The sequence below is a fragment of the Cupressus sempervirens genome, chromosome 1, assembly GCF_028749045.1.
Source record: "Cupressus sempervirens isolate cs-2001-9-10 chromosome 1, ASM2874904v1, whole genome shotgun sequence".
NCBI lineage: Eukaryota > Viridiplantae > Streptophyta > Pinopsida > Cupressales > Cupressaceae > Cupressus > Cupressus sempervirens.
Genome location: NC_143118.1, coordinates 284,473,299 through 284,487,421, shown reverse-complemented (window position 1 = coordinate 284,487,421; position 14,123 = coordinate 284,473,299).

Here is a 14,123-nt window from a genome sequence, read left to right as displayed (position 1 = left end):
GGGTTCAAGGTAGCTTTATGCTATCCAAACTTGGTACAAGGAGTATAAAAATTTCAAGGGGTACAAAGAAGTTTACATTTTATACTGAGAAACTTTTGAACTTTTTGTAAGACGGTTTTGGTATAAATCACTCCTGATTAAGGCTTTCTAAAGGGAAGACTTGGTCAACAATTAGCTTGAGGGAAGGATGACTCGAAAGAATGAGGTTGGAGAAAGATGAAAATGTTATCATACATCAGAATACATTTGACTCTTGACAGAACCAATGATTCAAATGAAAAATGCTTGAAAACAAGAGTGAACCAAAAATAAAGAAAAAAAATGGCAACTTTGAAAAACACGAACTAACAGTGGCATCAACAACTTGGGAAGTCAACCTCACAATCCTATGATCACTGACCTTTTATGGCATTGAAACATATATTCCTTTGACTTACAATCTTACGAAGCCTCTAATGTCATGACAACCCGATGCTATGCTAACTCTTTATCTTGTGTCCTTGGAAGACATCCTTGTTGTGCCTACAATCTCATGATCGTTGACTGTTGTTACATTAGGTAGTAATTTTCTTTGGCTCATGATACTTTGAATATCTATAATGTTATGACAACCTGACCACTTGACAAACATGAGCCTTGTAGCATCTTACTGCTACTTGATTTGCTCGACGATCCTCTGATACAAGGGTTATTGTAAGATCAGGACCATGTTATCTTGTTGGGGCTCTAGAACTTAAAATACAATATAAAATGGCTCAAAACTTAGGGATAATCTAAGGTTATAATGTGCATGATGCATATTCAAATGTTGGATCTTTGAATCTTGTGACCATTGGGTGGGTTTAAATTTTTGAATTCAATCTTGGTGAGAGGGCACTTTTGGCCAACATTTATGGCGACTCAAGGGGGATGCCAACCTGCTTGGCTTATGACCAATGACCATTAAGAAAAATCCATTGGGCTATGGAGTCTCTAAAATCATGAAAAATTATCAATTTCATCACCTCTATTGCATTCTGATCCTCAAATAACCCCATTCTACCTCTGCAACTTTGTAAAACTCCTCAAAAATGTCATCCAAGAGGAACAACACAATGTGCACTCGACACTTCTTGGAAAAATAGGAAGGAACTGAAAGAAAATTAATCTAACTATATACATGAAACAACATCTTTCTTAGAAGTAGGGTTTAAGATATCTTCCATTTACTGGAATAGGTAGAATTTCACCATCAGGCTTGCTTAACTGGAAAGCACTGACCTATTTACAATTGATAATCACATAATGACCACTACATAAGGCATCAAATTTTGAGTGTCTCCCTTCCTTTTCTCTATCTACATCCCACTTGAGAACAGGATCACCTTCCTTGAAATTTCAGACCTTAGCCTTCTTATCAAAGCTCCTCTTCATCTATTGTTGATGTGTCTCCAAGGTTTTCATGATTTGATTCCTCTTCTCCTCTAGCTCCATCGACTTTGCTACTCTTACATACATAGAATCATTTTCAATTAGTTCTAATTGATGAGCTAGCTCTAGGAATGGAAACTCCAATGAAATAGGAAGTCTAGCTTCCCTACCATACACTAGCATGAATGGAGAATTTCCAATAACCATCTTGGGCATTATTCTGTCAGCTTACAAGGTTGTTCACAAGTTTTGTTGCCAACACCTTTGATTATCTTCAATAGTCCTCTTAATGATTTTGATCAATTTTTTTTGGAGGACTCAACCAAACCATTACCTTGAAGGTAGTAATTAGAAGATGTACTCAACTAAATACCATGATCTACCACCCATGCACATATCTAAGCTCCTATAAATGACTTGGCACTATCTAATATTATGGTGGAAGGAGCACCAAACCTAGTAATAATTCCATTGAAGAATCCCACTACTAAAGTCTCTATAGAATCTTTCAAGGCTACTACCTCTATCTACCTTGTAAAGTAATCTATTGCAGCTAAGATCCACCTATGACCAAAGCTAGATGGTGTATTAGTAGGACCTATGAAATCCAATCCCCACCAAGAAAAGGGTTGATCAACCTAAACTAGATAAAGTGGAAGGGATGCAAGTCTCTGCTTAGTTGAAAATAAAGCACACTTTTAACACTTCCTTACATGTTTTTGGCAATCATGGAACAAGGATGGCCAATAGTAACTAGCTCTCATTATTTTCATGGTAGTTATTCTTGCTGAAAAGTGGCCACCATCAGGACCATCATGTAATTCTTTGATCATTATCTTAGCTTGATCCATATTGATACATCTCAACAATGCCCCATTGAAGTCCCTCCTAAAGAGAATACCATCAACGACAACATAGAGGATTGACTACAACCTAAACTACCTTCTTTTTGTTCTATCCAAACCCTGAGGGTATCCATTACCTGACAAGAAATTCTTCATGTCATCTATCTAGCTCCCATGATTATCATCTCTTACTTCCTATTGCTCTATTGATACTAAGGCAACCTCATCTTTTGATTCTTGGGATGAGACCATCTATTTGCACAATCCTTTCCCTCTTATCAACTTAGTGACTTGGATGTCCACATCATATTCCATTACTTTAGTAATCCAACTAGATATTTTCTCATTGATGTCTCTCCTCAAAAGGAAGTCCTTGATGCTTGCATAAGGTACTAGCAAATGAATCTTATTATGGGACAAAAGATGTCTAAATTTCTTCAAAGATCTTATGACTGCAAGTGTCTACTTTTCTACATAGTTGCACTTGTCTTCATACTCCTTATGCCCTTCACTAAAGAAGGCAATGGTCTATTCTTCTTTTTAATCATTCAATTGAGTCAAAATAGTAGAAATGCTTGACTCTCCTCCCAAGGTGTAAAGAATGAAGTCTTTCTCAAGATTTAGATTAATGAGAGTGGGGGTTGAGGCTATGGCTACTTTGATTTCTTCAAGACTTGTTTTCCCTTCCTTGGTTCATTCAAAGACCATATCCTTCTTAAGCATAGATGTAAGAGGTTTCACCATGGTAGCTAGATTAAGAAAAAATCTTCTTACAAAGTTAATCCTACCAAGTAAACTTTGTAGCCCCTTCATGTGACTTGGAAGAGAGAGAGCAAGTATTGCTTTTTTTCTCTTTGGATAAATGGTCAGACCATTTTTGGATACAATGTGTCCTAACAATTTCCCTCGATTAATGGAAAAGACACATTTTCTTAGATCTAGTGACACTTCATACTCCCTACATCTGATAAACACTTATCTGGGATGGCCAAAATGGTCTATCATACTCTTGGAATATAGTGTAATATCATCTAGATAGACTAACAAAAACCTTTCAATCATGTTCTTAAAGGTCATCTCCATTTCCTTTTGAAATGTGGTACCTACATTTGTTAGCCCAAAAGGCATCTTACTATAAGCATAGGTGCCCCACTTGGTGGTAAATGCAGTCTTATAGCTATTAGACTCTTTGACCAGTACCTAATTATAACTAAAGAATCCATCCAAGAAAGAGAATCTCTCTAAACCACTAACCTTAGACAATATATATTCCATGGAAAGGAGAGGGTGATGATCCTCAAGGGAGGCTTAGTTAAGATCCCTAAACTCTACACATAATCTAATTTCTCCACTCTTCTTTCTAATAGGAACACTCTTAGCTACCCATGACGAGTGCTTGACTTGGAAAATGATATTGGCCTTAATTAATTTGGATATCTCTTTTCTCATTAGTGGCTCAATCTTGGGATTAATTGGTCTCTATTTTTGCCTAACTGGTTTGACATTGTCAACTAAATCTATGGTATGTTGAAACAAACTTGGGTTGAAATCCTTTAAATCATCATATGTACAAGAAAATATATCATCAAATTATTGATAGAGATGAACAAAAACTTTCTTGCTTAGTTTCTAAACATGCCTTTCCCATATTGAGAGTTCTCTCCTCAGCAATAGTGACAGGAATGTAATCATCCTTGCTTACAACAAGGTTCATGCCTCTATCTCTTGCTTGATCATTAGGAGTGAAAGCACTTTCTAAGATAATCAAACCCTTAGGTAGCTTGTTGGAGCTAAGCTTGATGATTTGATCTCCAAATTAATCATGTAGCCTTGATTGATTTCTCTTTGAGAACTCTGCTTCATTCTGCAATAAACTTACTGATCATGTAGCCTTGATTGATTTCTCTTTGAGAACTCTACTTCATTCTGCAATAAACTTGCCATTTTTGTATCATACTCAAACACCTGCCAATTGACATTGTTATCAGGAACAATAGACTCTAACCACCATCTTAATCTGTTGTCTTTTCTCATCTTCAACATTGCTTGGTACATCATAAGATGCACCAACTGTTGCAAGTCTATCAACATGTCTATTTTATTTCCTAGCAATGCTTTGAATATTAAGTGCATTGGAACTTTCAAGAAAATCCCACACTCTATGTTTACAAGACTTGAGTAAACCATTCTTAGTGACATTCTAATTTTTTACTAGATGAACAATTAACTCATTATCTCCATGTACACTCAAGGCTTGAATTCCTCTTCTTTGGGCAAGTAGGAGACCTTGAATCAATACCTCATACTCTACTACATTATTAGTACAAGTAAATTGAAGCCTACATTAGAAGTAATACCTTTCTAGCGTAGGAGAAACCAACATCACACCAACCCTCGATCCATTCTTATTCCTTGATCCATAAAAGTACATGCTCCATAATCCACTAATATCTTTTTTGACTTTGATTAGGTCATGAACAAGAGCATCTTTTTCTAATATAAAATATGTGCCAAGGCCTATCTCAATGGCTTTTAATATAGGTTCAAGCTGATATGCACTAGCCCATTCATCTAAGAGGAAATCAGGTATCTTTGTTAGGGAAGTAGCAAGCTCATCTACAATGTCTCTCTTTTCTTCTTTATAAATGATGCAATTCATATTGATGGGACTGGGGGTATAGGGTTTAGTATGATGGAGGGCTAGGGGCTCTGCTCTGATCGAAGCTTTAGTTCCATATCTTGTTCTAAAAAAAATGTATGACCAATCAGAGGAGATATAGCCACCTATTTGGGTAGTAAAGTCTCTAGAAAGATAGATAGCAAAGTGTGGTCTTACCTCAACAACTAATATATCTTGAACTATAGTACAACCAAGGCATGCATGTAGGACCATTTCAACATTCCTAAGGATTTATACAATCTTGACAGTACTACCATCTAGCTGCAATACATCCTTAACAATGGGCTCATATTTCATTCTTGGGATATCAACAACATACTTAGGCATCACTAAACTACTAGGCCTTGAATCTATCATGTAATTGTGGAATAGTTTATCTCCTTTAATTAAAGAGATGTAGAAAGAAGGAGGTCTAGTTTTCTTACTTGTTTCTCCCTCTTTGCTAGGCTACACCAGGTTTGTTGCACTTTCTTCTCTAGGTAGATGATCTTTGAGCTCAATGCTTTCCAATTCTTTCTGCAACAACCTCTTCTATGATGGTATGGTAGCAACAACATCCCACATAGAAACATTCACATTGGTCTTCTTCATTTAATCTACCACATCGAATGATGTATTAGGTGTTTTGGTAGAAACCTTGGGAGCTACATGTGTAGAAGGTTGAGATGGAACAACTTGAAGAACATCCACATCTCTCTAGCTATCATTTATCCTTTGCTGGTGAGAAGCATTAGTAGGTTGAGTAGCACTATGTTGCTGGTCAATTGCTTGTATATGAGGTATTGCACTTGATGTTGAATCTTGATTAGGAGGAGGAGGGATATCATCTTCTACAACTCTTCTTTATCTCCTAGTATTGTAAGCACAAGAATCTTGGTTTACATTACAATGCTCTTCCACCTGATGGTTCATGAAAGAACAACTACCTTCTAGAGAAGCATTAGCAAGTTGATTAGCATTGTGTTGCTATTCAACTGCTTACTTTGGTACAGTTAATACCAAGTAAGATTTTTTTCTTTTGACACATACAATATCCATAGGAATAGTTACAAGAAGGGCATAAATCTTGATCTTGAACAAGATTGTTCTAAGGGACTAAAGCCCTATTTAGGTTGGTATTTGTAGCATTGGGGGGGGGGGGGAGGGGGGTTATTGATAGATCTATCCTAATTTTAACCCCCATTTAGGTTGGTATTCATAGCATGGGAACTGTCAATATGTCTATTCTAATTATAAGGGGCATGACTCTAGTTTGGGGATCTATTATGGATAGGACCTTGATATTGAAGTTGGGGGGGGCTTATTATTTTGATCTTGTTGCCTCCTCATAGTCACCAACTCATTACCCATTTTTTACATCACTGCACTATTGTCCTCCATCTTCTTTCTTGGTCCTACAACCTCTTATCCATATTTTGCATCATGGCTTCAATTCTATTAAATCCATTAGAAGATGTGGGGCCTTTTGGGACCACAACAAAGGGTTGGTTTGTAGAGGAAGTAGGAATAGTGGCTAAAAAAGACCAATGATTGGGCATGTTAGGAAAGAAGGGCATTGGAGGTCTTGGAGCTAACTTCCCTTCTTGTATCAAGATATTTTATGCCCTTATGGCTATCTCATATGCATCCGATAAAGTATCCCCTCCCATAGATTATGGAGTGGTAGCAATATCACTATTAAAGGCTCTGAGCTAGTACAAGAATGCATTACCAGGGGAAGGCTTTAAAGAATTTATGAAGTATGTACAATACTTTCCTAGTCAGTCACCACAAACTAACAATCTCCCACTTGGGGACTAATCAGGCTCCACACTAAACAACAATCTCCCACTTGGAGACTAATCTTGTAGCTATGTCACTACTCCATGAGGCTCCCACTAGATCAAACCACCCTAGACTTTGTTGTTCTTTTATTCATGTTCAATCTAGAAGACCAACTGAAGCTAAAGAAGAGTTCAATTTCTCCCTTATTACTACCTTTGTAAACATATTTTTTGGATTATCATCTATATGTATCTTGTCCAACTTTAACTATTCATCCTCCAAAGCTGACCGAATGAAATGGTACCACAACTGTATGTGTTTGGTCTCTAAATGCAGAGCTGAATTCTTTGCAAGATGAATGGCAATCTGACTATCTATAAACAAATAATTATCCTTCTGAGGGTGTCCCAATTCTTCCAAGAAGAATTGAAGCCATATCATCTCTTTGGCTCCCTCTATAGAAGCAACATACTTTGCCTCTGTAGTGGATAAAGTATTAACCTTTTGTAACCTAGAAACCCAGCTCATAGCTGTCCCACCAATAGTAAAGACATAACCTATGGTACTCCACCTAGTATCAATATCCCTTGCCAAATCTGAGTCAACATAGCCCTATAAATCAATAGTAGATCCCCCAAAGTGTAAACACTTATTAGATGTTCCTCTCAAATATCTAAGAATCCATTTGACCGCATTCCAATGCTCAATTCCTAGATGACTCATATACCTACTAAAGACTCTCACTGCATGTGCAATATCTAGCCTTGTACATACCATAGCATAAATCAAAATTCCTACAGTTGAGGCATAGGGTACCTTGGACATCTTATCCTCCTCTTCTTGTGTCTTAGGACACATCTCCTTAGTCAACTTCAAATGACTAGGTAAAGGTGTGCTAACGGCTTTAGCATTCTCTATGGAGAAATGTTGCAACACCTTCTCAACATAATCAACCAGAGATACTGTCAATTTTTTTTTCTTCCTATCTCTACAAATCTTCATACCAAGGATTTGTTTTTCTACCCCCAAATCCTTCATAGCAAATGCATGTGATAACTGACATTTCAACCCCATAATATGATCCATGTTAGATACAACTACAAACATATCATCAACATATAAACATAAAATAATGTAGCTATCAACATCCAACCTCTTAAAATAAACAAAATGATTTGAATGAAATTGATTGTATCCATGCTCATGCATAAAACTGTCAAATTCCAGATACCATTGCCAATGTGCTTGCTTCAAGCCATATAAACTTTTTTTCAATTTGCACACTAAGTTCTCCTTACCTTTGACCTCAAATCCCTGTGGCTGAGCCATATATATCTCTATCTCTTCACCCAAATCACCATGAAGGAAGGTTGTTTTAACATCAAGCTACTCTAAATGCAAATCTTCAGTAGCCACAATACTTAATGCGGTATGGATAGAAGTCATTTTAACAACAAGAGAAAATATCTCATCAAAATCAATACCCTTTTTATGTGCAAATCATTTTACAACTAACCTAGCTTTTAAATATTTTCTTACCTCCATCCTCTTCTTTTAACCTGTAACCCCACTTACTTTGTAAAGCTCTTTTACTTGTAGGAAACTTGCATAAATCTAATGTCTTATTCTTTAGCAAAGAGTCCATTTCATCTTTCATTGTAGACTCCCACTAAATCTTAGTATCCACCTACACAACTTCATCATAACATTCAGGTTCACTAGCATCAATAAGTAAAATTGAATACAAAGAGGGAGAAAATCTTTCTTGAGGCCTAATTTGCCATGTTGACCATCTAACATTCATTGGTGTGTGTGGTATTTTTTTTTGTGGTTGTTGCACATCATGAGGAATGGCTGAAACATCATCCTTTAGAGTGTCATCCAACACTACATAATCATCTTCTTTCTTCTCATGTTGCTACAAAAAATCTTTGTACAACACTTTCTCATTGAATATGACATCCCTGCTTCTTACAATTTTATGATTTTCAAAATCCCAAAGCCTATAACCAAATTCATTAATGTCATATCCAATAAATACACATTTCTTTGACTTAGCTTCCAGCTTGGTTCTATTTTTAGAATATATGTGAGCAAATACTTCACAACCGAAGGTTTTGAGAAAAGAATAACTCACCTTCTTACTAGTCCATGCTTCCTCAGGAATACCACAACCCAAAGGAGTAGAGGGACCTCTATTAATCAAATATACAACAGTATTGATAGCCTCCACCCACATGTGTAAAGGCAACCCAACATGCAACCTCGTGCTCCTTGCATGCTCCATTATAGTATTGTTCATGCATTCAACCACTCCATTTTCCTGTGGAGTCCTTGGAATAGTTTTCTATCTACAAATACCATTAGTGGAGCAATAATCTTCAAATTCATGACTGCAATACTCACCACCATTATCAGATTTGAGACATTTTAATTTCTTACCAGTCTCATTTTCAACCAAGCATTTCCATTTCTTCAAAATTTAAAATACATCAAATTTCTATCTAAGGAAATAAACCCATACTTTTCTAGTTGCATCATCAATAAATGTAACATAATAATGAGAGCCACCAAGGGAAGATACTTGACCTGGTCCCCATAATCAGTATGCACAAGCTCTAATTTCTCCTTTTTGTTTTCCTTCCCAGTTTTCACAAAACTCACTCTCTTTTGTTTTCAATACATGCAACTTTCACAAAAATCCATATTAACACATTTTAGACCTGGTAAAACATTCTTTGAATGAAGTACTTTCATACCTTTCTCACTCATGTGCCTAAGTCTATTATGCCACAACATTGTATCATAATTTATAGTAGCTATTTGTTCTCCCTGCTCAACCATAGCAACTATTCCTAAACATTCAATTTTATCTGAAACAATTAAAGTAGAAGGAACAATATGACCTATACAAGAATATAAGGTGCCTACTTTCACACCTTTTGCTACTACAAGGGAACCTTTTGAAACCTTCAAATTTTTATCATTAAAAGTAACTACACAACCCTCATCACCGAGTTGCCCTGCTGAAATTAAATTCCTACTTAGCCTTGGAACATGTCCTACCTCATGTAGTAGCCAATGATTACCATTCTGCAACTTAATCTTAATTTTTCCCTTTCCAACAATCTGACAGGGTTCATTATCCCCCAAATAAACAAGTCCAAAATCCCCTTGGACATAATCAATGAAATAACCTCTATGAGGTGTAGCATGAAATGAAGCACCATAATCTAAAACCTATGAATCATCAACACTTTCTAAAGATAGAAGCAAAGCATCCTCTTTAGATTTGTTACTTACCACATTTGCCTCCTTGTTTCCATATAGTTTATCTCCATTTTTTCTATCGATTCCAACAATATTTCTTTTTGTGCCTTGGTTTCCCACAGTACCAACAGTTGTTCAGTCCTCTCAATTGAGACCTCCTCCCCTTTGACTTTCCTCTTGATTTCCCACAATTTCTAGAATTACTTCCTCTCTCAGTTGTTCTACCTCTGCTTTGTGCATTTAAAGCACTTCCTGATGTAGATCCACCTGAGGTTTTCCTATGAGTTTCCTCACTCAAAACAACACCGATCACATCATCATATTTTAGGGTACTAGATCTAGGAACAAAATTACTCACAACCATCACCAAGCCATTCCAACTTTTAGGAAAAGAACACAAAATCAAGAGAGCTCTAATTTCTTCATCAAAATTGATACCCATAGAAGATAATTGACTAGTAATAGTATTAAACTCATTTAAATGATCTGCAATAGATCCACCTTCTACCATTTTCATATTAAATAAATGCTTCATGAGAAATACCTTGTTTGAAGTGGAAGGCTTTTCATACAGTTTCGCTAGGGTTTTCATCAACTCTTCTGTTGTCTTCACTTTTGTGATATTAAATGCCACCGATGGTGCCAGGCATAATTGAATGCTTCCAAGTGCCTTTCTATCCAAAAGTTCTCATTCGTCAGTTGACATAGATCCTTGATTCTTGCTTTTGCCTTCCAACAACTTCCATAAATCCTTCTAATAAAGATAGTCTTCCATTTGCATCTTCCATAACAAGAAGTTCTGCCCATTAAACCTATCAACCCTCATCTTACCCTCATTTGTCATCGCTCTTGCTCAGCCATGAGACTTTCACTCAACTGCTAGACTTTCTTGCAGAGGATAACTAAAAAGCAATCTCGCTCTAATACCACTTGTTAGGAATAAACCACAGACAGAAATAACAATTATATGCAAATATAACCAATAAAATAGGGCCCAATTTTTTTTTTATGAAGTATGTATAGTACTTTCTTGATCAGTCACCACAAACTAACATTTTGGAACCTATAATTAAAATTAATTATACATTCATGGGGTGCTCTCTTGATAATTGCTAGGTGCTCTAAGAGTGATAGGTGATCACTCTTGTCCTTAAAATGCTTGCATAAAGTTGCTCCTAACCCATCCCAATCAATTATAGAGTTATGAGCTAAGCCTCTATACCATTGTAGAACTTTTCTTTTTAAGTACGAGGCTAGAAGCATGACTACTACATCATCTTTAGTGATGCCATGAATATTGCAGATGTTAGACACCTCTTGAATATGCTCAACAGGGGAAATGGAGGTTTCACCAGTAAACTCAGGTATACTTTTGAGGGCTGACACTGGAATATCATGTCTTTGAGCCAAAAGGAGAGGGCTTCCACCATTGAAGGTGGCAAATGCATGTGCTCTAGTCATATAAACAAGTGACCTATTGATATGAGCAAATGGTATCCTAGGTTGAGATCTATCAGCAGGATAGGTAGAGATGGATCTTGCAGGTGTATTGACTTCTATTGTACTCCTAACTAGTGATAAAGATAACTCTCTCTTCTTTCTTTTAGGATTTGAAAATGAGAGCTCTGAATACTGAAAATTACCTCTAGAAGATGCCCTTGTGTGTGCTTTGGACATGAATCACAACAACTTTAGTCTGGAAATCATATATGTTTGAATCTTGGAGTTGCCAAGTACTTGAACAAGTGAGCCTCTTGAAGGCTTTAATACTAAAGGCAGTAGTATCTCTTCAACATGAACATTAAATCTCCTTTTGATGTCAGTGAACTTAGAATGTTTAATATGAGGGTCCCACTGGGCATGCCAAAAATTGTTGTCACAAAAGTTTGCACCCTTGTCCAAAGTTTTTACTTAAGGATAACCTTATGAAACATGGAAACAACCTTCGAGTTGTGGGACTTGAACAATGAGGCTAAGTCTTCAGAGAAGGCAAACTTCCTTTGCTATCAGGATGCACCTAGAATACACTTGGAGAGGAAAAGGGAGGAGGAATGCATAAAAGCAAGCTACCTAATCTATTCTAAGGAGGTGATGCACCAAAATAGAGTGTTCAGACCAATCTCTACCCATACGTGCGCAATACAACTATAATAACAATCCAAAGATATACAGATTCATACTTGTTTTAATCCAATAGCCACATGCAAATCATACAACCAAATGAGTGACACAAGGAAGAAAAGATTCATTTTATATCATCCATAGGCCAAAGGCGATATATATATGTAGGTTACAAATATCCATAGTTCATCAAAAAGAGGAAAATAAAGCTTGCATAGTACATCGATGGCTAAAAGAGATAAGACAGAGTGTCATATAATTAAGAGGCAAGAGGGAATTTACAGTAGTATGCTAGAGCAATACCAAAGAAACAAAGAAGATTTGACCCGAAGAAAGATTACAAAATCTTCTCTTATAGTGTAAGAATAACTTAGATAGCTTCCACTCTAAGATAAAACTCAACAATTGCATTCAAATCTGTAGGGAATAATTACTGCAAAATTGAAAAGATCCGATCATAGCAGAAATCCAGATGCAAGAAGATCACTTGTTCACCAATTTTTTTTTGAGAGAACAAGAATGATAGCCATTAACCTTTTGACTGAGTAGATAGATCAACCAACGACAATGGAGTGTTCCTCATACTTATCAGGCCTGGGGAATGATGAAAGTGGTTGCAGGAGATCGAAATATCAAATTCACCATTAGAGAGCTGCCTATTCTTTGTTACCAGCATGCCAAGCTTGATAAAAAATGCAGGTCAACCATATTTAATTGTCACTCTATACCTTTCTTGCTACTTGATTGGTTGAGGACTCATTTTTCTCCAGCTCGGCGAGCAAAGATCCTTATATTTTTGGTCAACACTGGAACTTGTGATCCTACGATCGTCAACTGTGGTCAAAACCCTTCATGTCACCTTTTGTTCATAACCCTGACCTCTATGATCTTACGATTGCCTATACCTCCTAGAATCGAGCCCATCCTTCATTCTCCTCATGATCCTTTGATACCAACAAGACCTATGATCTCACAACAGAATGATGGCACGATAACACTCTTGGCGTAAGGTCGTAGTACCAATAATCTCCTCTTGCGATGTTACAAGCATGGTTGATTTGACTTTCACAATCTTACAATCGCAGTCTGTTGTAACATCGACAACTGCTACAATAACCCCTATGATCCTACGATGTGGTTAACTATCTTTCTATCACGACCTCAATGGTCTCCTTATTTATACTTGCGACCTTATGATAGAGGAGTATCGTAAGATCAGAACACTTGATGTCCGTCTGAAACTAGTTTCCACCCCTTCTTACCTTGCAATCTTACGACTTTAAGATCATATGACAAACCTTCCCCTTTGTAGCATCGACAACTTGAGAAGTTAACCTCATGATCCTATGATTGCTAACATTTGGTGGCATCGAAACACATAATCCTTTGATTCATGATCTTACGAAGCCTTTGATGTCACGACAACCCAATGCTACACCAATTCTTTAACTCATCTCCTCGAAAGACATCCTTGCTGCACCTGTAATCTCACAATCATTGACTGCCATAACATCGGGAAGGACTTTTCTTTGGCTTATGATCTTTCGACTATTTGTGATGTTACGACAACCTGACCACTCAATGAACATGAGCCTCGTAGCATCTTACCACTGCTTAATTTGCCCGACGATCCTCCAACACAAGGGTTATCGTAAGATCAGGACCATATTATTTTGTCGCGGCTTTGGGACTTAAAATATAATATAAAATGGCTCGGAGCTTAGGGATAACCTAAGGTTATAATGTGCACTTGTGCATATTCAAATGTTGGATCTTTGAATCTTGTGACTATTGGGTGGGTTTAAATATTTGAATTCAATCTTGGTGGGAGGGCACTTTTGGTCAACAGTTGCTTGGGGTCATATACCTCAAGCATGGGTGCAAACTTTTGTGACAACAATACCCTACAATGGGGTTTGAGGGAAATACCCCATAGTGGAAGGTTTGGGAGTTGCACAACTCAAGAAGGGCTTAAGGGAAGCATCTTTGAAAGTTACATTCTTTTAATATTTTATTAACATAAATCTAGGTTG